At 32.4% G+C, this 26,554-nt stretch overlaps 1 long non-coding RNA gene across 1 annotated transcript in view; it reads left to right on the top strand.

The window, feature by feature from the left end:
- Positions 1 to 25,908, top strand: part of LOC140446199 (uncharacterized) — a 245,257-nt gene extending 219,349 nt beyond the window's left edge. Inside the window, exon 4 of the long non-coding RNA XR_011951465.1 lies at positions 25,861 to 25,908. This is a non-coding gene — a long non-coding RNA (uncharacterized lncRNA). The remainder of the gene's footprint in view (positions 1 to 25,860) is intronic.
- The last annotated feature ends 646 nt before the right edge of the window (positions 25,909 to 26,554 follow it).

The raw sequence follows: 26,554 nt of genomic DNA, 5'->3' as shown, positions 1-26,554 counted from the left end.
AAAGTGGGGAAATCTGTAATCTCGCCCGCAAATATACTTAAATTTAGTTTAGGAAGATTTACGTTACGTTTTGATTTGATTTGTGGATCAGCGGACACATTTTGAGTTCCACTAGTTGTATTATTTAATAAAGAATTATGTTTAAAATAAAGAGAAGCTATTTTATTAATACTATTGGCAAATTCAAACCTAATTATTTCTTCCGTATCCAAATTTGCGTCTTCCTCGACAGCAATTAAATTAATTAATTCAGTATGCTGATTATTGAAGCTAGTATTGATAGCTTCATAATCTTTTGCAGCAAAGAGAAACCCTGGAATTAATGAACCATCAACCAACACTTCCTCTGCCAGCTTTTCCATTTGTTTAATCTTACAAATGTCAACGTTTCTCAATGCACGCAAACGAACAATTCTATTTGAACTTCTAGAAGACATTATTGTAGATATAGAAAAAGAAATTTATGTAACACAAAGAACCTTTAAAGAATGATCTCAATAAATTCAATATGTACTCGTATATGTAATATATGTAATACTTTTAAAGTTATGAAACTCAATAAGTATCAGTAAGAATAAATATTTATTATATATGAGTATGTATAATCGAGCAAACAAAAAAAACAACACTCCAAGTATTATTTAAACAAAATCAATATATATTTATTTAATTGTAACTAGAAATATACGCATAAATATTTTTAAAACCAGTAGTGTTCAATTAATATTGCGTTTTTTTTAATTTCCTAAGTTATATAAAATAAATATATAATCATATAAACCCCTTGTATTTAAAGAATTCTAAATTGCAGATTGTAACAGAAATTGAACGTGCTTTTGGAAAGTTTCAACGGCTGTACTTCGATTTTAACAAAGGGTCAGGTATAGACCCTGGTTGGGATTATCGCATCTGTTGCCAGATGTCTACCGCTGTGGAATTTTTTCAGTGATTTTAAACGACCTTTGATAAGAAACTTTGCCCAAATATTTAAAAATTTATATAATTTGATCACGTTTTTAATTGAATAAATTATTTAAACTAATTTTAATCCGGCTCGAAGGACCAATGTATGAAGTTAATTAAGTTCTATAAGAGACTATCATTCATATTTGTTTTTATATATGTGCTGGTTTAATTTTAATATGAAAATAAGTTATATGTAAATTTATCAATTAATATAAATACTATGTGTGTATGTAATCAAATTACGGTACCTGTGATGCTGTGATGTTGATGTATACTTCTTCTTCTTCCTCAGTGCACTGGGCGATTCGGGAACAAAATCTCACAAGGTCACGTTGCCAGGGTAATATTTACACAAATACTGGAGTGTTTAGCGCGACGATTTATACAGGACTATCTCTAAACTAAGATTGAAAAATGTGCGTCTCGTCCCGTAGCTTGCTCCCTTAAGACTAGGGGGGGGGGGGCTGTACAGGTCCGTATTAATTTACGATGACAAGGCATACACACACGTTAAGTAAAGAATTAAAATATAAAAATAAAATAATAAAAATTATTAATAAAAACTGAGAATATGTGGAGGGACGTAACAACAAATATTACATAAATGATGCGGTATTAATCTAATATTTGCAAAATATTGGATAAATTAAGAACAGTTTTTGTGCTGTCACATAACAAGACTGGTAAAAAATAAACCATGGTTTTTGGTGCAGTAAATGTAAAAAGATGTATCTTGATTGATATGTGCATCAATACATGGTTTAAAGAACTTCAAGTACCCGTTACAACTGCAACGCTCATAAGTCTGGCAACGTTGTTGAAAATGATTAAAATATAGCATATTCGTGCTTCAGACAGTTATCTGTCGGAGTCACGTGGTCGTCAAGTCGACGCGTTTTCAGAATGGAAACACGTCATGTGTGCGGGAGTACCTTAACGTCCATTTTGGAGAATGAATATGCAGACGAGAAATCGATGAGTGGCCCGCACAGTCATGTAACCTAACACCCTGTAATTTCTTTCAGTGGGATCTTCTTGAGAACCGGGTTTTTCAAGAGGACCACGCATCCTTCCCGAATTATAAACTGCAATTGACGAAGAATTTAAAAATCTTAGCCGGACCTGACTCTTCGTTGCGATACGTTACAGTAAATGCTTTGATCAACATGGGCATCAATTTGAAGGGAGTTTCAGCAGACTTATGCCGACGCCTGTATAATGTGGTTTTGCGCAGATCGGCCAGTTAAAAATGTTGCAGAATTAAAAAAATTAAATAATAAAATTTCTTTATTCAATTTTAAAAATATTTTAAAAATTCCGAAAACATAGTACGAAGCTTTTAGTCTACAGTACCACTTACTGTACCACTTTTTTTTCAAACAGGGACTTGACAATATGTATATTATTACGCTAATTTTAAGGTTAACAATAAATTAGAAAGTGTTTATTTAATAAAATAAACAAAATAAAATTAAAATAAAAGAAAAATAGAATAAATTGGATTAAAAAAATAAAATAGAACAAAATCCACAAGAAAAATGAATTTCCTGTAGTCGGCTGTATTGTATACCTATCATAAATCAGAAAATTTTTTTGGTTAAAAAAATGCTTTATGAAAGATCCTGTTTATTATACCTTTTATTACTGATTAAAAAAATTTAATACAATAAAATAAAACTAAAATATCGATAAAATAAATTAAAATGTATTGAAATAAAGCAGAATTATAAAGAATAAAATGGAATTAAATAAAATAAAATAAAATAGAATAAAATGGAATAAAATCGAATAAAATGGAATAAAATAGAATAAAATAAAAAAAATAGAATAAAATCGAATAAGGTAGAATAAAATCGAATAAAATAGAAGAAAATAGAATAAAATAGAATAAAATAGAATAAAATAGAATAAAATAGAATAAAATAGAATAAAATAGAATAAAATAGAATAAAATAGAATAAAATAGAATAAAATAGAATAAAATGGAATAAAATAGAATAAAATAGAATAAAATAGAATAAAATAGAATAAAATAGAATAAAACAGAATAAAATAGAATAAAATGAAGTAAAATAAAATAAAATCAAATCAAATTAAATGTGACCCATCAATAATAATAATAAATATTAACCCATCAAAACCTCAATTAATTGTTTTGTTAAACTGGTGGTTTTGTACCACCAGTTTAAGTTTAGTTTAGGAAAAATACAAATAAGCAGAAAAACCCATTAAATTTTATTTGTTTATTGAAAACATGTCATTACAAATTGTGACCGTATGGTAACACGAGGTCAAAATACTATAAAAATATTATAAGATTTACTCTTTATAAAATGTGGCAAAGCATTCAATGCAGAGTCCAATATGGCATTTCTCACACTGCGTACGTCCTACTGAGCAGCATCCTTTTCCTGCGCACCGCCTTCGTTTTTTGTTAGGAACAGATATAATGAGATGGTTAATACCATCGTACCTAATGTTGTCAAAGATTCTGTTAAAAGATATATTTCTAGTTGTTGTTGGTCTACCACGTCTAATGGGAAGGTTTCTGAATTTGGTAAGGTAAGTAGTCGCGATTTCACGCCGAAAATTCAAATTAGTTGTCGTTCTTCCTGAACACTTATAAAGTATCGAAGTACACGAATTTTGCACTGCAGCATTAATTAACCGTGTAAGTATAGACCAATACTAATAGACCAATACTATTTTCTTACTACAAATACTTATACAGTATCTTGATAAATCCTCATCCATTCTATCAGTACCTCCCATAAACTGGTTATACATTCCAAGAACATGTGGGCGAGGAACTTGGATAACTTTTTTTTAGAATGTGAATAACGTTTTACTTGTTGAATAGGATGCACACCATATGAAGTTAATGCCATTGTTACGACGGCGTTATTCATCCATCTTGTCAACATAATACCATCTTTCTTGTCAATTTTTGAAACCCAATAACCTCGAGTTTGTTTGAACATAGTTTTTTTATCGACAAGTGGAACATCTTGTGGTACTCTGTTCCGTATTATTGTTCCTGTGACACCTTATCCTTTTTCTTTTAAATACACAATTAAATTGAATTCAGTAAAAAGTTATCTACATAGATTTGGTAAGTCAGCTTTTGTTGTGGCAAAGTGTTCAACATCGAGACAAGGGGAGCGGCTGCCTTTCTAAATGCAAGTTGGTAGAAATCGTTCGAATTTGTACTTTTCCCTTGATAGATCTCAAAATTTACTGGTTTCGGAGTTATGGCACCATACTTTATAACCGAATCTTATTGATTTTCCTTTAATGAATTGTTTACAATTATGAGGACCATCATATTTCACCATCGACTTCATTATAATTCATATTTTCAGTTGGTTGATAATATTTAAGAAAAAAACTCTGTAATTTTTTTATTGCTGGTCTCAATTTTCACATTTTATTATTTAAATCCATTTGCTTATTAGCAGCACAGTGCAGGAAACACATTATTTTAATAAACCTGTCCCGACACATTTGCATCCTTCACCATTTTATTGGAGATGTCTGCTCCGTTGTCCAAATAAAACCTTTTTCTAGGAAGACAGTTGTAACCAGATACAATCAAAATACCCAAAAAACATTTGAGCTCGTCCAAGGTAATCTTCGGATTAGGACAATTCACAAAAATGGCGTATTTTCTGGTTCCGTCTAAAATATGGCCTAGCATTTCGTTATCGAAAAACAACTCAAATAAATTTGTAGGGCTCATATTTTTAAATTGTGAGTAGTCTGCTTTGAAAAAGTCGGATGTTTTTACAAAATCTCCATCGATCCAAGTTCTTTTAGTATAGTTTTTTCCCTTTAGTGATTTCAAAAAACTAGTATTAGGTACTGTATCGTGATGACATACGTGGTGTTTGCTCGTCTTCCATGTCATTAAAAACACTATTGTCTTCTGGTACACGATCAAAATAGCTCAGCTCGGCTTCTGCTAATAATTGTGTTCGGGACAGGTTATCTACAAATTCACCATTATCCTCGTCAGCCGAATCTTTATCAGTCACAACATTTGGATCAGGTGGACTTATAAATATGCCGGTTAGATCATTTTCATTGTTTTAAACCATATCCAGGGCTTCCTGGAGCGTCAAACCTCTTCTGTAAATAAAAAATTAATTAAATCTCTTATTTAATTTGTCTCTGGTGTGACCATTTGGTAACAGTGTGATTCAGTCTTATGTAAATTTTATGTTAATGAGTAAGGTTACCTGTAATATTTTTTATGTTATAACCTACTTCCTTAACTATATCAATAATTATTTAAATTGCCGGAAAGTCTTAATAGTAAACTAATAAAACTACTTACTCAAAACTCGGTTCCATAATTTGCACATTCGTATGTATTCGTATGCAGCATGAATTCACAAAGCTATACTATTCTTTTCTTCCAAACTGTTAAATGTAATACAGTAACAAATTTGAAAAAACAAAGTTGAACTGTGGATAAATTACTTTAAGTTGAGCTACAATCAACATTAATTGATGCCGTGTTTACGTAACCAAGTGGTCACACAAGGCCTTGATGGGTTAATAGACCCAAAATACGATAATTCAATTGTTTGGTCTGTCAGTTGGTCTGTATTTTATTTTATTTTTTTTATATTGCTTTACTATCAAAACATATTTTTTTCTGTTTCGTAATATTTCTTTTACAGAGAATTTATGACACACTATTGATAGTTGACAGTAAATAAATGTTATTCATTTCCTTTGTGGTTTTATGAAAGAGTGACAGTTACAAAGAGAACAACACTAAAGCATTTGCTCAAATAGTTCGTACAAATTTTCTACAATTAAATCAACAACAATGAATAATGAGCTATACTTTTAAAGAAGCTATAAACATTGGATCTGGTCGAGTTTACTTCCTTGATGCTGCAAGGTGTACAAACAAATAGTACTAATTTTATTGTTATTTGCAAGGATCAGATCACAGTAGCTCTAGCATTGGCTTTATCTGGAATATCTGCAATATTGCCTTGAAATTACCATTAAAATACATTTTTGGTGGAGCCATGATTCTATTGTCAGACTGTTTCGTATTTAATAATTATTCCCCAATTAACTGTTGCTGACGAACTTAGTGTATGTCTAACATCACCTAATTTATGGCGGCACCTAAAGACACTAGAAATTGACAAATAACATGGGACTTTTGGTATTGGAAATGGTAAAGTCGCTATTGACACCTCGACCGGATTCATTTCATTCCAGCAGCAGAGATTTCTGTTGCTTAACACTCAAAAGAGGTGGTTCTTACGGAGGAGACACATTATTTAATTTAAAGGCCGTACAAAGTCAGGGTCATCTAGTAAATAAATAAAAATGAGTGCCAATGAACTTAATGCAATACCTTAAAGGAGCACTTACTCTTCTATCCTGCCATATCGTTGCCGTTAATGCAAAATGTCCTATGTTAAAAAATGCACTTTTCAGGAGACAAAATCGTCCCTTGCGAAAACCACTCTGAAATGGGGTAAGGAGATCTTTTGTTTCTAAATACCATGTTAGACGGAGATTTAGAATTTTTTCCAGTATTTTGCACATGCTGCATGTGAGAGAAATAGGACGGTACGGTGAGGGTATATCTTTGGGCTTATTGGGTTTAATAATGGGAATAGTTATTGATTGGGACCAGAGTTTTGGAAATTTATGATTTAAAAAAACAGGTATTGAATAAATCAAACAATATTATTTTTGCTCTGAAAGGTAGGTGTTTTATGAATATTGGCGGAATATTATCATGTCCTGGGAATGTATTTTTGGAGTTTTCAATAGAGTATTCTAGTTCTTGAAGAGTTATGGTAGCATTTAATGAATCACCAGATTCCTTATCAACGAGTTCAAATGATTCTATATTTTGCTTATGTAACAATAATTGCGGCGTTATATTTTGGTCGCTAAAATTTTCTTGGTAAACTTCGGCTAAAGTTTCACCAATAGCTTTTTACAGGTGATGATCTCATTATTATATGTTAGTGCATTGATATGCCTAAAGGAGTTGGCACCTTTAAGTTTCCGAATTTTAGACCAAATAACCTGTGAAGGTGTTGATGAATTTATGGACGTAGTCTTTCCAAGTATCTTTTTTGCTTTTTTTTCATAAGATATCTTGATTCACCTCTGAGTTTTTTAAAATTAAGTAAGTTTTCGTCTGTATTATGTTTTTAAGTTTATTAAAGGCATGTTTACAAGATGAAAGTGCTTCTGCAATTTCACTATTCCACCAAGGTACGGGTTGCCTTTTACAGGGTTTTTTCTTTCCTATATTTTCTAAAGCTGCTTCTATAATAATATTATTTAAAGAGGTGATATCATAGTTTATATCATTGCTTAAATGGAAGTTTTCAAGTTTATTATTGATTGATTATAGAATTGATAGGATGCCCAATTTACATTTTTTAATTTCCAGGACTGATATATTGAGAAATCAAGGGGATGAATGTGATCTGATGTTATAGAAATTGGAAAGTGGTCACTATTATATAATGAGTTCAAAGTGTTCCATGACAATGTAGTTGAGAGTGATTGACTGCATAAGGATATATCAATGGCGGAAAATGAACCGTTATAAGAATTAAATCTAGTTGGATTCCCTGTATTAAGTAACAATAAATCAGAAAAATCTATCAGTTTATATATTTATCAGTTTTGTGACTTCCCCATGCCGGGTGGTGGCAGTTCATATCTCCTAAAATTAATTTAGGATGTGGAATTTGGTCTATAAGATTATTTAATTCGTGCATATCTAAATTACTAGGGTTTGGTAAATAAATGTTACATATATTAATCTTTTTATGACTGCTACAGCTTCAAGATTAGTACTTAGCGCGATCGGTTTAGCTTCCAAATCAGCTCTTGTAAAAATAGCTACTCCACCACTAGCTTCTTGAGGTATTCGATTTTTTTTAAAACATTGAAAATTTTTTAAATTTATGTTATTTTGTTTAAAGTGGGTTTCTTGAAGACAAAGAATTAAAGGCGAAAGCTCGCCGATTAGTAGTTTTAACTGTTCATAATGGGTATAAAATCTATTTATGTTCCATTGCACTATAAATGAACTAGTCATCCCTTGATTATCTTTCAACTAGTGACGATTCGTCATTTTCGTCAGCTGAAGGAGGGTAAGGGTTTATTTTTTTCTTTAGTCGGGTGATATTATTTCTTAACCTAGAATTTTAGATGTAACAATAAACAAAGTTAAGGATTTGAATTAGTTTCTCTGGTTAATTGGAGTAATCTTTAGAAGTTAATTCAGGGTTATGAGTGTTTAAAACATTTTCCATAAAATAATATATTTCATTGAAATTTAGTATAAATGGAGGTGATCTATTTCCGATTTTGTCTTTGTTGGATTCTAGGGAGTGAATGACATCTTCGCGGGGGGTTTTGAAGAAGTTTTGGGTTTCTTTTGTGGTTTATTTTGTTTAGGAGTATTAAAAACGGATGAGTCGGTTTTTGGGTTTCATCGGTAATTTCAGGAGATGATATGCTATGTCTTTTTAGCTGTTGAGAATTGACTGAATTATTAAAGGTTATTGATGTTTCTGGTGTCGTAGTATTTTCAGTGTTATTTACAGCTGGTGCTGTTGTTTTGGAAGAAGAAGACGACGTATTTGGATTATCTTTAGATATGTTTTGGATAAGGTCGGTTTCCGTAGATTGATATATTTTATCATTAGGTTCATTAGGTTTAGATAATGACGATGTGGTTAGAGTTGAATTTGAGAGGGAAGTTGAAGGGGTATCATTAGGTTGATGAGGTTTAGATAATGTTGATGTGGTTTGAGTTGAATCTAAGAGGGTAGTTGAATTAGTTTGGTTTGAAATGTTAGCGCATTCTGATTCTTGATGACCAATGGTTTTACATTTGGAGCAACTGAATCCGTCTATGAAGAGAAATACTCGGTAGGAAGTATTATCATGAGTTATGGTAAAAGAGTCAGGAATAGACATATTTTCCAGGGGTGTAATGAATGATTACCTTCTAAAGCTCAGAACATGACTGTACTCACTTTCAGATATACCTACTCGAAGAAAAGTCATTTTAGATACAGTGTGAATACCAAGTTTTTGTAATTCTTGTTCAATTATTTCGTTCGGGATTGTAGGACATGCATTAGATATTAGAAGTCTCTGGGCTGGAGAAATTAATCTTCTTACTTCGACTTGACATCCATTTATTTCGATTTATTTATAAGAATGAAGAAGAGCATCAACAGTGTTTTTTGAAGAGAGGTATATGCATATCCTATTGTTAGCAATTCTGGAGGCAAAAAGTACATTAATTGGACCCACTAGTGATCCAACAGCTACGACGTAATCATAGATTTTTGTGCCTTTAATGATGGAAATGACTATTGCTTGTTGTTTTGTTGGATGTTTAAAATAATTTACGACATCTGAGTAACTGTGTTTAACGGAGTTGTGTGCAGTACTATTGTTGTATGAAGTCATTTTATTAATTTTCTTGATCAGAAGTTGAGCTGGTCCTGTGGCCGGTCCAAAAAACTGGTCAGGACCCAACTGGAAGTTTTGTTATCTCTTCACGTAGGTATTATTTAAAGGTTATTTTGTTATTGTTACAAAAATAATACGAAAAGAAGTGCTACTCACTTGAGATAATATTGTCAACACTAACTAATGCACTTAAATTTGTCGTAGAGGTATAAAATATTAAATTATGATTAGTTTTTACCATTTAAAATGACTATATTTCGGGACAGCTGATAACGTTGTAGATTTGATCGCTATCAGGGCCGAACTCCTATGGTATCTCTATTTTACATATTAGCTGGTGCTTTAAATTTGTTTTTCCAGTGTACCCCAAACATATTCTATTTTGTCTAAGTCTAGATCTCTGGAGCAGTACTTCGAATAATATTTATTTTGAAGAATATTTATTTAGATCTTGGTGTACATAAATTTAATTTGCGTGCAATCAACAAATTGTTTTTCTATTTCTTCATCTATATATAAACTTTTTTTAATATTTTCATTGTGATGTAATATTTAATCATATTTCAATGACATATTATTATCTTTGCTAGAAATGTCATGTCAAATGATAAGCCCAAAAATTAAGTACGATAAACATATTTTTTATTATTAAATTAAAATATTTTAACACGTGCATCCAATCTTAAATTGCTTTGCGCTAGCGGCATAGACACCAATATCTCGTGCCGCATCTACAGCATTATGTTATTTTTCAACAAATAACTTAATTCATTATACTCTAACAACACTTTTATAGAGCTCTTGTAGAGTGTAATAAGATAATATTTTACAGAGCCACTTGCAAATTGAGTTGTTACTTCCGCGACCTCGCTGGTGCTATTTGTCAGATTTCGCCTGCAGCGGCCTTTGTCGCGCAGTAACGACGTTGCGGTCAAAGTATCAAACAAGATTTCCGGCAAAGGACACTTTGCAGTCACTTACAAACGGCATGTTTAACATACCTAACTATTTAACCTTGTAATGTTAATATACGATTATGTAGTTTACACACTTGGAAGTTGTACAAAATTTTCGTAACATAATATGATAATAGAATAAATTTCGTTAGGGGCGGCTGTATGGAAAGCTTTGTGCTCATATTAGTTTATTATTTTTTTGATTATTTTCTGTTCCATGTCGGCATATATTAGAAAAATCAATTTTTATACTATTATGATTTATCTTATAAGGAACATTATGTAGGAATATCATACAAATATTTTTCTGCGCATCTGGATTTCGGGAGCAGTACCACTTTCTGCATATTAGTAGAGGGAATAATAGGTACCATCTGACTATTTTCCATTCTCCATATTCTCCTTATTTGTATCTTATATATTTCTGTACTTGGTAACCTTCTTGTGTTAAAAATCGGTAATTTGTATTGCTTCCTAGAAGAAGTTGAGTTAAAATCGCTTGCCAGAATGCTTTCTGGTTCTTAAACTCCAAGATATTATATTCCTTTTAATTGCACTAAGTTTGAATATTCAATCGGATCACAATTCTTTAGTGAGCGTGTATAGAACCAAGAAAACACGCGGAAAAACTGTAAAAAACTCATGACATGAGAAAACTGAAATGTAATTGTATTGAAAACAATAAATGGAAAATTCAAAGAAATCGATCCTACAACAAAAAGCACAGAAGAGAAGATAGAATCCCTTAATAAAACGATAGACGACATTAAAGACAATTTTATGAAGAAGGAAGAAGGTAAGAGTGACACATGGATGACGACAGAAATTCTGCAGCTAATTGAAGAATGAAGGAAAAACCAGAACAATAACTATATATATAAAACATTATAAACAGATATACAGAGAAATATCAGAGAAGCCAAACAGAAAGAACTGGAGAAAAAAATGCGAAGAAATCGAAATTTTACAAAGTAAATACGACGACTTCAACATGCATAAGAAGGTAAGAGAAATTACAGGCAAATGTAAAAACAAAAGAGTAAGTAAACTTGTTAATGACAACGGAGAGGTAATCGTGAACAAAGGGCGTATTGATAATTCCTGGAAAAATTACATACGAAATTTATTTTTTAATGAGAGGGAGAACCAGTCCCCAATACCTACGGAAACAGGACCACCTATACTAGTGGCAGAAATAAGAGCAGTCATAATATCACTAAAAGAAAAGAGTGCTCCAGGACCAGACGGAGTACAGTCTGAATTTCTTAAACTTCTTGATGCTGAATCTTTTAAGAAAACTATGTAAAATTTTCAATTATATCTATGACACAGGTAATATTCCAAAGGATGGGCTAGTTTCAGAATTTATTACGTCACCAAAGAAAGAGGGACCGAAAAAGTTCGGAGAATATAGGCTAATAAGTCTAATGAGCCGTACACTAAAACGCGTAGGTATGAGAGATGCACTGTTTAGTCTACAGGTATTATTTCAAAGATGCAGAAATATGACTTGCGATATTTACACCTGCTTTGTGTACTACCAAAAAGCATTTGACACAGTTCAACACCGAAAAATGGTGGATGTTGTAACACAAGCCCAAATAGATAATAAAGACCGGCGTATTATATAAAATTCATAAATTTATGAATGCCTATATTGCAAACACGTAAAAACTGTGAAACATACCTTTATATTGCAACAAAAGGAACAGAATGGAAAGAGAGACAGGTGTGAATTTTGCTACAGTGAGATAATTGATTGAAAATAAAGAAGGTTGGACTAGTGTACACAACTAAATATATGCAGTAATCAAGAGAAAAGAAGATAAAGACTGCTGGACCCATGGCAAAGATATAAGGTAAAGATGCTGTAAGTTAAGGGAATACGTTTTGATAAGAGGTGAAAAGTAAGTTAGACTGTATGAATTAGACTGTGTTAGTCAGACTGAGAGGAAGGAGGTCTTCCACGCGCTACCTCTAAAAAATACAATTTTTGGGACCAAAAAGAGAAAAGTAGAGAAGAGGGACAGGGAGTCACCTTGCTGACAGTCTGTGGATAATAATGGTAGTGCTTTGGAAGTTAATGCTCGCCGTTACAGGAACCATTCCGCTTCCGGATCCCTAGATGACAGAGGTGGGTCTGGTTTAGCAGGTAGGCGTTTGTCGTAGACTCGCCGACGCGAGGGTGTTTTAAACTACCTCGGGAGGTGACGCCCCGAGTAGGAAGAATGAATCCTGTGTCAAGGTCAGTCAGAAAGTCGGCATCCTGGACTGAGATCTCTTTGAAGATTCCAGACCCACCCCTCCTTTATAAATACGAAAAAAAAAGATATGGACATGTAACAGAAATAACTTAGAAAAGCTAAAGAAAACTTAGGAAGCCATAAAAAGACACATAATAATATAATTTTTTTTATTGGTTTTAGGGTAAATACCCATTCAGCGAGAAACAAATTTTTAAAAACAAATACAATACAAGGATTACACAGGGATTACACTCTTCTCGCCCAGGTGCCGATCAGGGCATTTTTATAAACGATAAAAGATAGGCCTCGAACAAATATGTATACATACATTAAGGAAAGATATCGGGTATCAACAAAGGTGGTTATATGTGTATATTCGTTGTTCTGACGAAAGACAGCAAACAATCGTAAATTTCTTTTCTGTCTGAAGCAAGAAGATGCAGTATATTATATGGGCTTTCAATGTTAGTTTAAAAAGTCTTCTGAAAAGCTCATTAGATTGAGCTCTATATTTAAAACAATCAAAAAAGATGTGGTCCAGGTCACCGATTTTATTACACGCTTCACAAAGATCATTCTCAAGTATTTTTATTTTAAATAAATGTGCTGGATAACATGCGTGACCAAACTTTATTCTGCTGATAGTAGTTATACTTTTTCGACTGTAATCGTACTCATTGTACCAAGATTTCTTCCTTAATTTGGTTTCAAGTCTGGTGTAACGTGTTGGATTTGTAAAGTTGTACTCTTGTCATAAATAGGACCATTTCTTTATCATTCTCTGTTTTGCTATGATTATTTGCTCATCTGTGGTTAATTCGTAATTTATTTGTTTCCCCATTACTATGCTCTCTTTGGCAATTTGATCTGCAATTTAATTGTTTGTTTTTCCTGCGTGTGCTTTGACCCAGAAGAAATTTAATATATTTATTTTGATCTTGTAAATGCTTAAGTATTACTTGGATGCTAAAAATAATGTCATTAGTTGTGTTTGAGTTTGATTTTAAAATTTTAAGAACGGAAAGTAAATCGAAAAAGATTATAGCATTCTGATCCTCTTCCTGATAAACATATTCTAGTGCTTTTTGAATTGCTATTGCCTCAGCTGTGAAAATAGATGTGTTTTTGTTTAACTTATATAACTTAATAATATCATTGCGAGACGAAAAGAAAAATAAACAAATAGACAACCAAATCCAAAAAAAGCTTGAAATTAAAAATGGATATGGGCCAAAACACAATGAAATATGTGAAGCTGTGATATAGAACAACGAGATTGGACAAAATTGACTATAAACACAACAAATGTTTTTAGCTTTAATTTAATACTAGTTACTAATTTTGGTATAGTTCGCCAAAATTCGCCAGTTTTTTGCACTAAGTGGTTAAAAATTGGGTGTTTTTACACACGTCTTAAATAATAGTATATCAACTTACTAGATTTATCTTCGATAAAGGGGATGAGTGAACTATACGTTAAATATATCAAAGAATCATAAATCTTAACCCAATCAGGTTTAAACCATTAAAATTAATTAGAGCAGTTAAATAATTAAATTTGCTAATATTACTTTATACATAAAACTTACAATATTTATTACGATCTAACAATTAAAAAACAAATTTTATATCAAAATCCACCCTCATGAAAAACCAGGATTACACAGATAATACACAAACGATTATTTGCTCATACGTTCAATCCGAATATCAAACTCTGCTGCTCGTTAAACAATCTTTTTTTAACAAAAAGATATTCAGTTCCCCACGAACCATATTAATTGCACTCATTAGGTATCGAAAAAAAAGTACGTGTCCATTATCTATCGACTTTTGGACCCCAATCGCTCATCATATAATGCCACGGTTTTTTTCTGTTTTTTACCACCAACATAATTTTTAAAAAGAAACGAAATTTTGTGAAAGTATTTGCGGGAAAAAATAACCCGTATTGTATTTGGAAATTATGAATATTTGGTTGCATTTTGTTTTGGATAAGCTCAAGTTTAGAGCACTTGCAAATAAAAATATAGAGAATAAAGCCCACGAATGATGGTTTTGAAAATATATATGATTCTGAAATACCTACCAGTCGTTAAACACTAGTTGTTATTTTTAAGTTTCTAAAATAACTACACTATGATGCATAACGAAAAAATATTTAAATTCGAAATAATTTTTCTGTACAACAAGAAAATTATATTCAAATTGTCTATAGAACTGCCAGATATATTTCGACCAAAAACATACTTGTAAAGAACATATAAAAAACCTCACTTCAACACCCAATAAAAGTATAAATCTATTAAAATCTCTGTTAAACTGCCATTTTACATTTATTACGATTGAAAAGTCATTTTTCGAATCCAAAATATCGTCTTTGATTCAATTGCATACTCATTCGAAAATAAAAACTCTTAAACTACTTGACTTAATTCCCAACAATATCGTTAGAACTGCTTTTGGGGCTCTGCAAACCATCCCTACAGACAGCCGTAGTAAACACGGAGAGCCGCAATTACACCATAGACAAAAGCTCCTCATATTAACACACGCCACATGTAATTCATCTAATCCGAAACAACCCAATACATTTGCACACAAGTATTTCTCTTTTTCCTCTCTTCCTCTGTGTGTCTCTCAATGGCATTACAACCCAAATAAACCATTTTTCCCCTATCCTTTTTCCTTCTCACAGTTGGTAGATTTTATGTACCTGGATCTCCATACCACCTTTTTGTTACATTTTACTTGGGATAGGTCTAATCAGTCCAAATATTATTCTAAGAACTTTTCCTTTAAACACTTCTAGCTTTCTTTTTGTATTTTTTATTATTACTCATTTCTGGCATTCATAACAAATTGTTATTATATCTAATGATTGTTTTGTGATTTTTGTATGATTTTAGTCTAATTTTTGATCTTTAATGTGTTTTTAGAGCAGAACCCAAAAGCGAGTGAAAAATAAGCTGTTTTCCGTTACTATTCTTCTTTGAATTCCTGGTTCTTTTGTTAAGTGAGTGCTTAGTCCAAGGTTGTTGTGAGTGCTTAAAACACTCCTGAGTGAGTGTCCTGTGAGTACCTGCTTTAAAAAATAATCCAAACGCCTTTGACCACAGTCTACCCAATCTCTTATATTTGGGATGAACAGTTTTGTCTACTGTGCCATATGCTCCGCGTTACTCTATTCTTATTACCGTCTTTTAATTAACCTTTCCCTTTCTATATTCTTTGGTCCATAGTTAGGTCTAGGTCTCATCTCCCACTGCTTCAGACGAATTTCTGTGAGCGCATGCTAATCGCAACCGACTTGCTTTTTCCACTCGTTTCATGAACCTTAGTAGACCGTTATCTCTACCGCATCACTCCAAAATGGTGCCCCGTAAAGGATGATAGACTGCACAACACCGTGTAACGACCTCCTACTTTCGGATTTGGATTTTACAATATTAAGCATTACCCTTCCAAATGCAGCCACACTATTTGCAGCCTTCTGGGTTACCTCACGCACGTGCTCCCCCCTTTCCATTTTAGTGGAATGCCACTCCTAGGTAATTAACGTATTCCTTGGGTGTTAGACACGTTCCCGAATATTGTAGTTTCACACATTGCCTGTTATTTTTCTCCTTTAAAATTATGGCTTTGGTTTTCTCTGCTGAAAGATGCAGTCCGTGATGTTTCATCCAGTTCTTCACGACGCTGCCTATTTCGAATCCGGTGTTTGAGATCTAGGTCATACTGCGCCACTACAAAATTCACAGTTTATAACCCCGCCATATGCCAGGCGGTTCCATATCATCGGGCCCAAGATAGATCCTTGGAAGAACCCAGCCTTCACATCGACGATCGTGTCCTTTTCCACCAAAATACTTCTCTCGGATAGCTACTACGGCACTACATTCATCAGATAACCAGGACATTCTCTTTCGTCCATTTTCTTTAATACCCTGTTCCACTGCAGCGTATTGAATACATTTCTAACATCGTACAACACCAGTGCTGTCCAGCGGTATTCATCAATCCACGGAAGCAGGCAGATGATACGGTATTTTTTCCCAGCTTTGGGGAGCAGTACTAATCTCGATGTCTCTCAAGACTCAGGAAAGGTCTGTGCTTCCAGCAGTGCGTTGATGTCCATATCCATGTCCATGTCTAAGTTCATATCTGAGACACATTGAGTATAGGTATCATGTTATTTTCGGTTTTTTTATTATTTTATTTAATATATTCGTTTTATCAAATCCTGTATTTTTGTTAAATTTACTCTCAAGTAGTTATATTAATTTGTTTGTTCTATTAAGTTGTTATTTACTACCTTCAGGTCTTTTGTGGTGTTTCTAATGATCATATATTGCGTTTTTTTATAATTAATTTGCAAAACCCAGCTTCCAAATTCTTCTTCCAGGTATTTTACCATGTCGTCTTTATCTTCTAATTAAATTATATATTTATCGGCAAACCAAAGGTTATAGATATAGTTGTAATTAATTTTACCTTCTATTCTTTAAGTTAACTGTTAATAAATATCATCATCTCATCAACATTACTTAAATCGTGATAAAGAGAGGGTTGTTACACACAGCATAGTAAAAAAATCAAGTAAAACAGGTAAAATTGAAAATTTTCTACGACTTAAAGTAGGAAAAACCAATACGTAAATACGTAAACATAGCACTATCTTAGTTAAGTCCAGTTTTTTCATAAAAAACAAATCTAAAACTATTTTTATAATAAAAATAAATATAGATAGACGGTTGCGTTTGGATTTAATTTGAGTCTTTTACCATTAAAAGAGGTTAGTCTTTGTATGTGGGTATATTTTATTTTATAAAAGCCCTTAAAAGGACAACATTACAAGCACGAACGTTTTCGGAACAACTGTTCCATCATCAGGTTAAAATGCAGGTTAACATGCCTGAGCCACCAAAATATTTGGGTAAAAACCCTTTAAAATGAAAAATGTTACCAAAGATTGTACATGATGTTTATAATATTATATGATGTTTAATATTTTAATTAGATTTTACTTCAGGTAACATACACCCATGCTTAAGTGAGTTCCAGTGTCCGGAGAGTAAACCTCTTCAAACGGACTACGGTTGGCAACTGATTCTATCTAGAATCAGTTGCCAACCGTAGTCCGTTTGAAGAGGTTTACTCTCCGGACACTGGAACTCACTTAAGCATGGGTGTATGTTACCTGAAGTAAAATCTAATTAAAATATTAAACATCATATAATATTATAAACATCATGTACAATCTTTGGAATATTTTAATTAGATTTTACTTCAGGTAACATACACCCATGCTTAAGTGAGTTCCAGTGTCCGGAGAGTAAACCTCTTCAAACGGACTACGGTTGGCAACTGATTCTATCTAGAATCAGTTGCCAACCGTAGTCCGTTTGAAGAGGTTTACTCTCCGGACACTGGAACTCACTTAAGCATGGGTGTATGTTACCTGAAGTAAAATCTAATTAAAATATTTAACATCATATAATATTATAAACATCATGTACAATCTTTGGTAACATTTTTCATTTTAAAGGGTTTTTACCCAAATATTTTGGTGGCTCAGGCATGTTAACCTGCATTTTAACCTGATAATGGAACAGTTGTTCCGAAAACGTTCGTGCTTGTAATGTTGCCCTTTTAAGGGTTTTTATAAAATAAAATATACCCACATACAAAGACTAACCTCTTTTGTTATACGTGGTATACAGCCAGCTACAGGAATTATTTTCCTTGTGGATTTTCTTTTACCATTCTCTAACACGTGTTTCTGGGTCTACACGTCATCAGAGAGACTTGTAAGAAGACTCAAACCAAATCAAAGCGCATCGACTAATCTGGAAATTATAGGAAAGTAATTTTTAGATTATGCTTTTAGCGACCTCTAACGAGAAAAGATAAAGTAAAAGTCGAAACGCGATGGTAAACTGTATACCCAAGCTTAATCAAGCAATTCAGAACGATGCTGGGAATATTTGAATCGGTGAGTGGAAAAACGATATAACTCCAAAAATTGACATTTGAAGCGAAGATAGCCAAATTGCTTTTTAACTATCGATGTATCTGCTGAGTCGAAGAATCGTACAATATCCGTTAAGTATACGCTTTAAAAGCGAGGAACAATTTGGCATTGAGTGGAATAACGATACAACTCCTATCGTTCTTTTACGCAATATTGCGTATCGCGCATCATCGGCTGCAGTCATCTGATTATTATTATTCAGTATTTAGGCTTGATCGTTGCAGTGTAAGCAGCTTGTGATAATTTAAGGTTTCATCAGTATTTGAGCAATTTAAAATGTCTAGCAGTGAAAATTCTGATACAGAGGGACTACAAAATAAGAGGAAAAGAAGGTGTCCAGAAACTTGAAAGAAAAAATGCTCGTCTTTTTGGACTTCAATACACAACTGCTACTGGAAAAGTAGTTAACAATATGGCTCTCAGAACAGACTGCACGTAAGTATAATATTATTTTTAATAATAATGGTTTGTAGAGAAAAAAAACTTCGGGTACGTTTGATTTTCGACAGAAAATGTAAATATTCCTAAGCTTATGTTTATTCTTATTATCGGGCAGAAGGTTTGGTTTCCTAAACATATCCAAAAGTTGTACCAATATAACAAAAAAACTTCTAGATATCCAGCATGTGTTTAACTGGACCCCAATTATTTAAAGTGAGTCTACTATACCTCAACTTTTTTGTCAGATGTAAAAATAAATTCATATCAAAGCTTACGATGGATGAAAAAGGTGCTGTTTTAAAGACTTTATATAAGAGGGGTTCAAAAGATGAATAAGATTTGCAAGGATTAATGGAATGTAGGCGTGTAACTAGGAAGCGACCCAAGAGAGGAGCTGGGGAAAAAACCCGAAAAGTTACGTTTTTATGTTACATACGAAATACTTTGGAAAGGCAACACGTATGCAAAGCAGCTGTTCTTAATCTACATTGGATCTCGAACTCTAGACTACAACGGCTAAATAGATTGTTTGTTTCTCAACGTTCTCCTAGAGATCTACGTGGTAAACATAATAATCGACCACACACTTTACGGCCTGAGGTTCTTGCAAAAATTCATCAACGTATTGAATCGTTTCCTTAAAAAACATCCCACTACAGTTCAAAAATCATCACCTATCTTGATTCTACCTTAAACGTTAAGATTATGTATAATCTGTTTATAAAACTACACCCAGACTTAGCAAAAACAGTAAAATATGAATTTTATTTAAAATGTTTCAAAAGAAAATTTTGTATTAAAATTTGGGCGGCCTCAAGTTGATGTTTGCGAAAGATGTGAATTTAAACGAAAACGCAAAGAGAGTTGCCGCTGCCGAATTAGTAGTCCATAAACGAAGAGCTAACAAATTTTACTCAAAACTTAAGGAAATCTCTACCTTGTGCGATGAAAGAGAAGATGTTGGCGGAATAGTTTTTGACTATATTTAAAATATGCCCTTGCCTGTTATACCTGTTCAAGAAATGTTTTATTGCAGACAGTTGTGGTTATATGGGTTCGAAATACACGATTTAAAAACGGTACTGGACATTTTTATACATACCATGAAGGACAAGCAGCGAAAGGCCCCAATGAGGTATGTACGTTTGTTAATGATTATGTACAGAAAATGCCAGCAGAGATTTAAGAGCTCCACATATTTTCTGATAGTTGTTAGGGCCAAAACCGGAACAATATTATTTATTAGCTCCTGCAGCTTCAAAGCGGTTTCGTAAAATTTTTCACTACTTCCCATTGCGTGGTCACTCTTTCTTGCCGTGTGACAGGGACTTTGGAACTTTAAAGAAAGTGGTAAGAAAATACGATAGAAAATATCTTTCAGAAGATTACGAAAAGATGATGCTGTTTTGTCACAAATTAAAGCCGTTCAAATTAAATTAAATTTCAACAATATGTCATAAAGACATAATTTACTACAAAAATTGGTGGCCGAACCACTACAAAAAAATCACCCGATGTCTTCCGATGGAACAAAAGATAAATTTACAATATAAAATTACAGGCAATTTAGTTATGATAGTTCTACACCAGGGTACGTCACAACTAGCAATTATGTTGGAGGATTCATCACAAGCAGTTTCAAGTTAGTCAAACCTAAAGCAACCCAAATTTTACCAAATAAACCTGCATACACTAACACATTACCAATCAATATAAAAAATGTAGTGCGATACATGACAGGAGAAGTTTTGGAATTTTATTATCACATTACGTCATGGGAAAGCACCAATGTTGACGCTGAGGCGACTAAAGAAGACCAATAAGTACCTTTTCTTTTAGGTCCTTTTAAAAATAATAATGCTTTTACGTTCTAAAAAGTTATATGGCCAAATATCTTACGAATAATACACGTTATTTAAATTTGCTGTTTTATTTTATTGATAACGTAAATATTTCAACGTATTTTTAATGTTGAGTGGGAAAACGTTAAAGGACGTTTGGGAGCGCATGTCGTTTATTAAAAAACAAAAATAAATTTTTTCTTTACATTCGTTTAAAGAATTTGATTGTCTTCAAACTTGCAATGTACATATTTCTTGTGTAATATATACTTTTTAAAATAAACAGTTTTTTCAGGTTATCTCAAATGCATGATTTTGGAGTTATATCGTTTTTTCACCCACCGATTTATGTATATTCCACTATTCAATAATCAACAACTTAACCAACAATTAATCAACAATTTAACTTAAATCAGTAGGTACAATAAAGTTATAACAGACTAAAATATTTATTAAATACAAGACAATACAAGTATGTTGTGATATCTTAAAACACGAATAACTCAAAGAATCATTCTATTCCAGCATCAATATTTCTTTTTAGACGCAAACATTTTAATTTTAACGACAAACTTCCTACCAAATGTATTCTCGCCTCACATAAATTTAAAAAAAAGAGATTTCAGGTCCTTTCGTCCCGTTTATTTCACCCCAAGGAACGCCCAATCTCGTTCGAATAAGTCTCCATCAGTTTTTTTAAGCAAGAAGGCAGAGATTCCTAGGCATGCACCAAATAAAAAGTAAAAAAGAGGAAAACAAATCCATAAGAAGAGTTATGTACTCAATACAAATGTAAATTTGGTGTGTGCATATTTATATGTAAATTTTACTGAGAGAAATTGTTGCGCGTGTATAAATGAATGGGGCAGACGACGGAGTTGAGTATACGGACAGAATGGATATGAAAGCAGGTAGAAAGGAAATTTTTTAATCTATTATAATGAAAATAACCATCAGCCTTGAGTCCTAAGTGCCAATATCTTCTTTTTATGTAGGGAAACAGACATTTTTACAGATTAATATCAGTTGTTTTAAGTTTACCTGTTTTAACTTTCTAATAGTGTTTAAAGCTTTACTCTATATACAAGGTAAGTTTTTAGAGCGACATCTGTCGATAATCCCAATATGGCATAGGTTTTTTGAAGGAAGTTGAAGAGAAAAGGATACTCTTTCATTTTTATATAGCATTCTCTACATCTAAACTCATTACTTTTCGAGATATTTTTAGTTTTCTTCAAATTTCGGAAACAAATTCAATTTTTGTACGTAGAAATAAGTATTGAGTATTGAATGCTAATATAGCAAAATTATTTTTATTCCATAAGTAACTAACAAAAAATATAAACTACAACACTATGCAATGAATGTATCAATAAAAGTGATATTATAGAAATATCATATTTCCTTAATGAAATAAAAGATCCCTAAAATTACTACAAGATAATATGTTTTGTATAAAAATATAACAAGATTATTTTTATTCAATAAATAACTCACACAAAAAAGAAAGAAAAACAATATACAATTGATATAAGAATTTTTGGATTGTTATATCAACAGTATTCTAAGCCAGGAATTTTCAATAATAAAACATTCCTAACTGCCGATTCTGACGCGCAGTCAATAATAAGTAAAAGGCCATTTGTGTCAGTTACAAAGGTGAAATAGTAGTCTGTGAAAAAATGTCAGTTTTCATAATATTAAACCTTAAACAGTAGGCTTTGAAAATGACAGTTTGCATATTATTACATTTTTAATCGGTCTGTGTGGATTGTGTTTATTGTTAAAAATGAATTTTTCTCTAGAACAGTTAATATATATGATCTGGGTATTAGGAGAGAGTTCAAGAAATTGCTTACTTGCATCCAAAATATATCACGAGTGATATCCTAAACAGAGGAAGCCAAACCCAAGAGCCTTTGAAAAATAAATGGATCGTTTTGTTCGCACTGGGTCAGTTGAGGACCTAGTATGCAAAAATAAAAGAACCAAAACTGTTATAAGTGAAGAAAAGTAATATAATGTACTGATTGCTACTACTGAAGATCAGCGCTCGTGAAATTTCATGTCAACGTGACTGTTCGCTCACGATTAGTTTACCGTGAGATATATTTGCTATGAAATGGTATTTTATCAAATTAAAATAATATACGACAACAATTTTGATAGGAATTTTATTAACTAAGATAAACGTGTGTACAGAACTGAGTTTCGAATGCTACTCTTAAAAATACATTACAAAACGTCTAACAGAAGCACCTAGTGGAGGGGAGGGCGTTTCTAAAAACTGTAAAATTTTATCTTGGGAAAGCACGAATTGTCCTTCTCAGAAATACATAAATACATAGCGGACACGAAAACAATAAACCGCTTGATTCGATTAACTGTAAATGTTAAAACTACCTAATTTCGAAAGACAGGGATTATTATCTACAAATTTTCCCCAGAAATATGTAAAACTGATAAACATTTTAATTTTTAATAGATTTCTGGAAGCTAATTTACCCAAATTTTATGAATTATCGATATCAATCTAAAATAATAAAGTAAAATCGACAAACAACATGAAGTAAATTATATTGGGACGGAACAATGACATTAGACAAACTTCGGCGGCAAAAATCCTTTGTAAAGATAAACTGAATCCTTACCGCATACAGTTACATCAAGAATTGACAGTCGATGAATATCAACGCAGATTAGCTTTTTGTCAATGGTCTCAGCAACAAATGCAAAGAGACCGATTTTTTTCGATTATGTACTTTTTGGAGATACGGCTACATTTCACAAAAATGAAACGGTGACTCAATCCCTATTTTGTTAACAGTCATAGTCAAACTAGGTGGTCTATAAATGTTTGGGGTGGTATTGTTGGCGATTATGTGATTGGCCCACATTTTATGAGAGTTGTGTGAATGGTGCGATATAGGTAACTGGATTTTCTATATAATCATTCGCTAATTCTTTTGCTTCTGCTAGTGCCTATCTTCTATGGATGTTGGCTACCACAATGGCCCATCGTATTTTATTAGCAGCTGTTAGAAATAGGTCTGTGGTGGTCATACCTGTCCAGTGTCTCAAATTCTAAAACCAGGATATTCGGCGGGGTCGTGATCCTCTATTTCCTTCTACTTTCCCTTCTAATATCAATAGTAGGATTCTGTATTTATTTTCATTTCTCACTGTATGTCAGAAGTATGCTAACTTTCTTTCTTTAATGGATTTCAAGACTTCAGGTTCTTTTTGTAAACGTTGCATTACTGCGTCGTTAGTTATATGACAGCACCACATAATAAACGACTGCAACCGTCTACAAGACGCATCAGTGAGTATCCATGCCTCTGCTCCATACATAAGAACCTCCATACATTTGCCAATACTACTGCAAAATGTATCGCTTATTATTCGACAACAAATGTGTTTTTCACACGACGGTGCTCCATTTCACTACACTGCTCCTATTTACAATTATCTAAATATTAACTTTCCTGAGAGGTAGATAGGTAGAAGAGGACCAACTCTTTTACCACAGCGATCAGCAGAATTCTCCAAAATTTATTTTTTCATGTGGAACTATATAAAAGACCTTGTATACCAGAAGCCTCCAATAACGCCAGATGATATAAAAAATAGAATAAGAGAAGCTTTTAATAAAATTGACTTACAAATTTTAAGAAATGTGGCTCGGTCATTTGAATATCGGTTACAAACTTGTATAGACGTTGAAGGTGAACAGTTTGAACATTTACTTTAGACTTATTTCCATAGTATCACATTAATTGTTACATTCATTACATATTTTGTTTTGTATTTTTTGTCAGTTGTTGAATAAAAATAATTTTGTTATATTATCACTCAGTACTCAATACTTATTTCTACTTACACAAATTGAATTTATTCTCGAAATTTGAAGAAAACTTGTATCGCGGAAGTATCGCGGAAATAATATGTTAAGGTATACAGAATGTTACATAAAAATAAAAGAATATCATAAATACAATATTTATAAAAAAAAATAAAATACAGGGTGATTTATTATAAACAAAATTGAGAAATTCGTCATTTGATTTTGTAGTTCACCCTGTATACAAATTAAAGTTAATGATTTTAATTCAAATTAATTTAAAAACTTAAATATATTGTCTGCCTTATTATATAAAATAAATATTTTTTTATGCATTAATTCTTTATATACATGGTGTTCCTTTCATTCATAGTATTTATTTAATTTATTTATCAAAATGAGCTTAAACTCAAATAAAATTAGTATGGTTGAATAGGTATTTTCAATACCTTTCAAACGAGCTATCACTTGCCATAAGGTCCTATTTAAAATTATCTGTTACAGTGGCGCTGTAACGTCATCTGTCACTGTTAAATCACTTGTTATGACTAGTTAAAAAGCCTATATCTGTTATTACCTCTCTCCAAATTTCACTTATTTCACTATTATAAGTATAACTGTTCAAAAAATACAAGGGGGAACGGACTTTCATGACTAGCACTGTATAATATATAATTTATTTACACTGTTCTATTGTATATTATATGTAATAAATAGATAAAATATTTCTTTTACGTAACTTTCGTCAAATCCAGTATTCAAAATACATGTTAATAATATTCGTGCGAATTATTATAAACTAGGTACTCAAATTGTATAACATTTATCCCAAATATATTACGACTACTAGTTTAAATCATATCTCATATAAACAACTGGCAAAAAATAGAATCCACAAGCCATTAATCCCTTAAAATAATCGCTATTTTATAAACAAACAGACCAATTCGTATGCACTCTCAACGGGCTCAATGACAAACTGAGCTTTAACCGCGCAGCATTTGTTACAGGCTTATAACTAATTTCTGGCTTGTTGTTTCAGTGGAAGCAGAGATGGGGCGTCATCACTAAACTGTCACCGGCTGCAGGTGAGTACACAAATTCATTAGGCACTCTGCCGTCCAGACTACGTGATGTTAAGGTATACAGCCGAAAACCCTAAATTCGTACCGTATTTATTTAAGATAAACAAAACATATTAAATGCATTGGTGCTAGAAATCGTGTTTTATTATCTCGTTGTTTAAAAGGCTTTCTTAAAGCTGCCGTCTATAGAGACTTTTAGCAAGTTTGTGTAACCCTCTGTAGTACATTTAAAATTCATTTAACGAAGTATGTAAACAATAAAAAATTCTAGTTTTGTATTAATTTTCACGGTATTTACACTGAATGGCAAAAAAGTGGCCACCGTGTTTGAAAAAAGTGTTTCATATTGCGCCTCGATTTAACTATTTATTGCAATTATGTACGCTTATTTTTGACAGTTTTGACGTTTATGTTGTTATTTTCTGTAGACGTTGTTTATCTTCTAAGTTGAAAACATTAAATTAAACAGTAAATTAGCTTTTCAAACGTGGATTTCGACATCTTTAAGATATGGTGTTGTCTACAGCAGATGTTGTTCGAATTATTGCATTGTCACAAGACGGAAGAAGTCAAGTTTATGTATTAGAAACTTTAGGTATTTCGAGAACTACAGTGCTGAGACCTTTCCATTGCATTAAAGAGACTGGTACA

Source organism: Diabrotica undecimpunctata, chromosome 7 (assembly GCF_040954645.1).
Source record: "Diabrotica undecimpunctata isolate CICGRU chromosome 7, icDiaUnde3, whole genome shotgun sequence".
In the NCBI taxonomy this organism is placed as follows: Eukaryota; Metazoa; Arthropoda; class Insecta; order Coleoptera; family Chrysomelidae; genus Diabrotica; species Diabrotica undecimpunctata.
The sequence above is the reverse complement of the archived record's forward strand: the minus strand, read 5'-3'. Positions and strand labels throughout refer to the sequence as shown.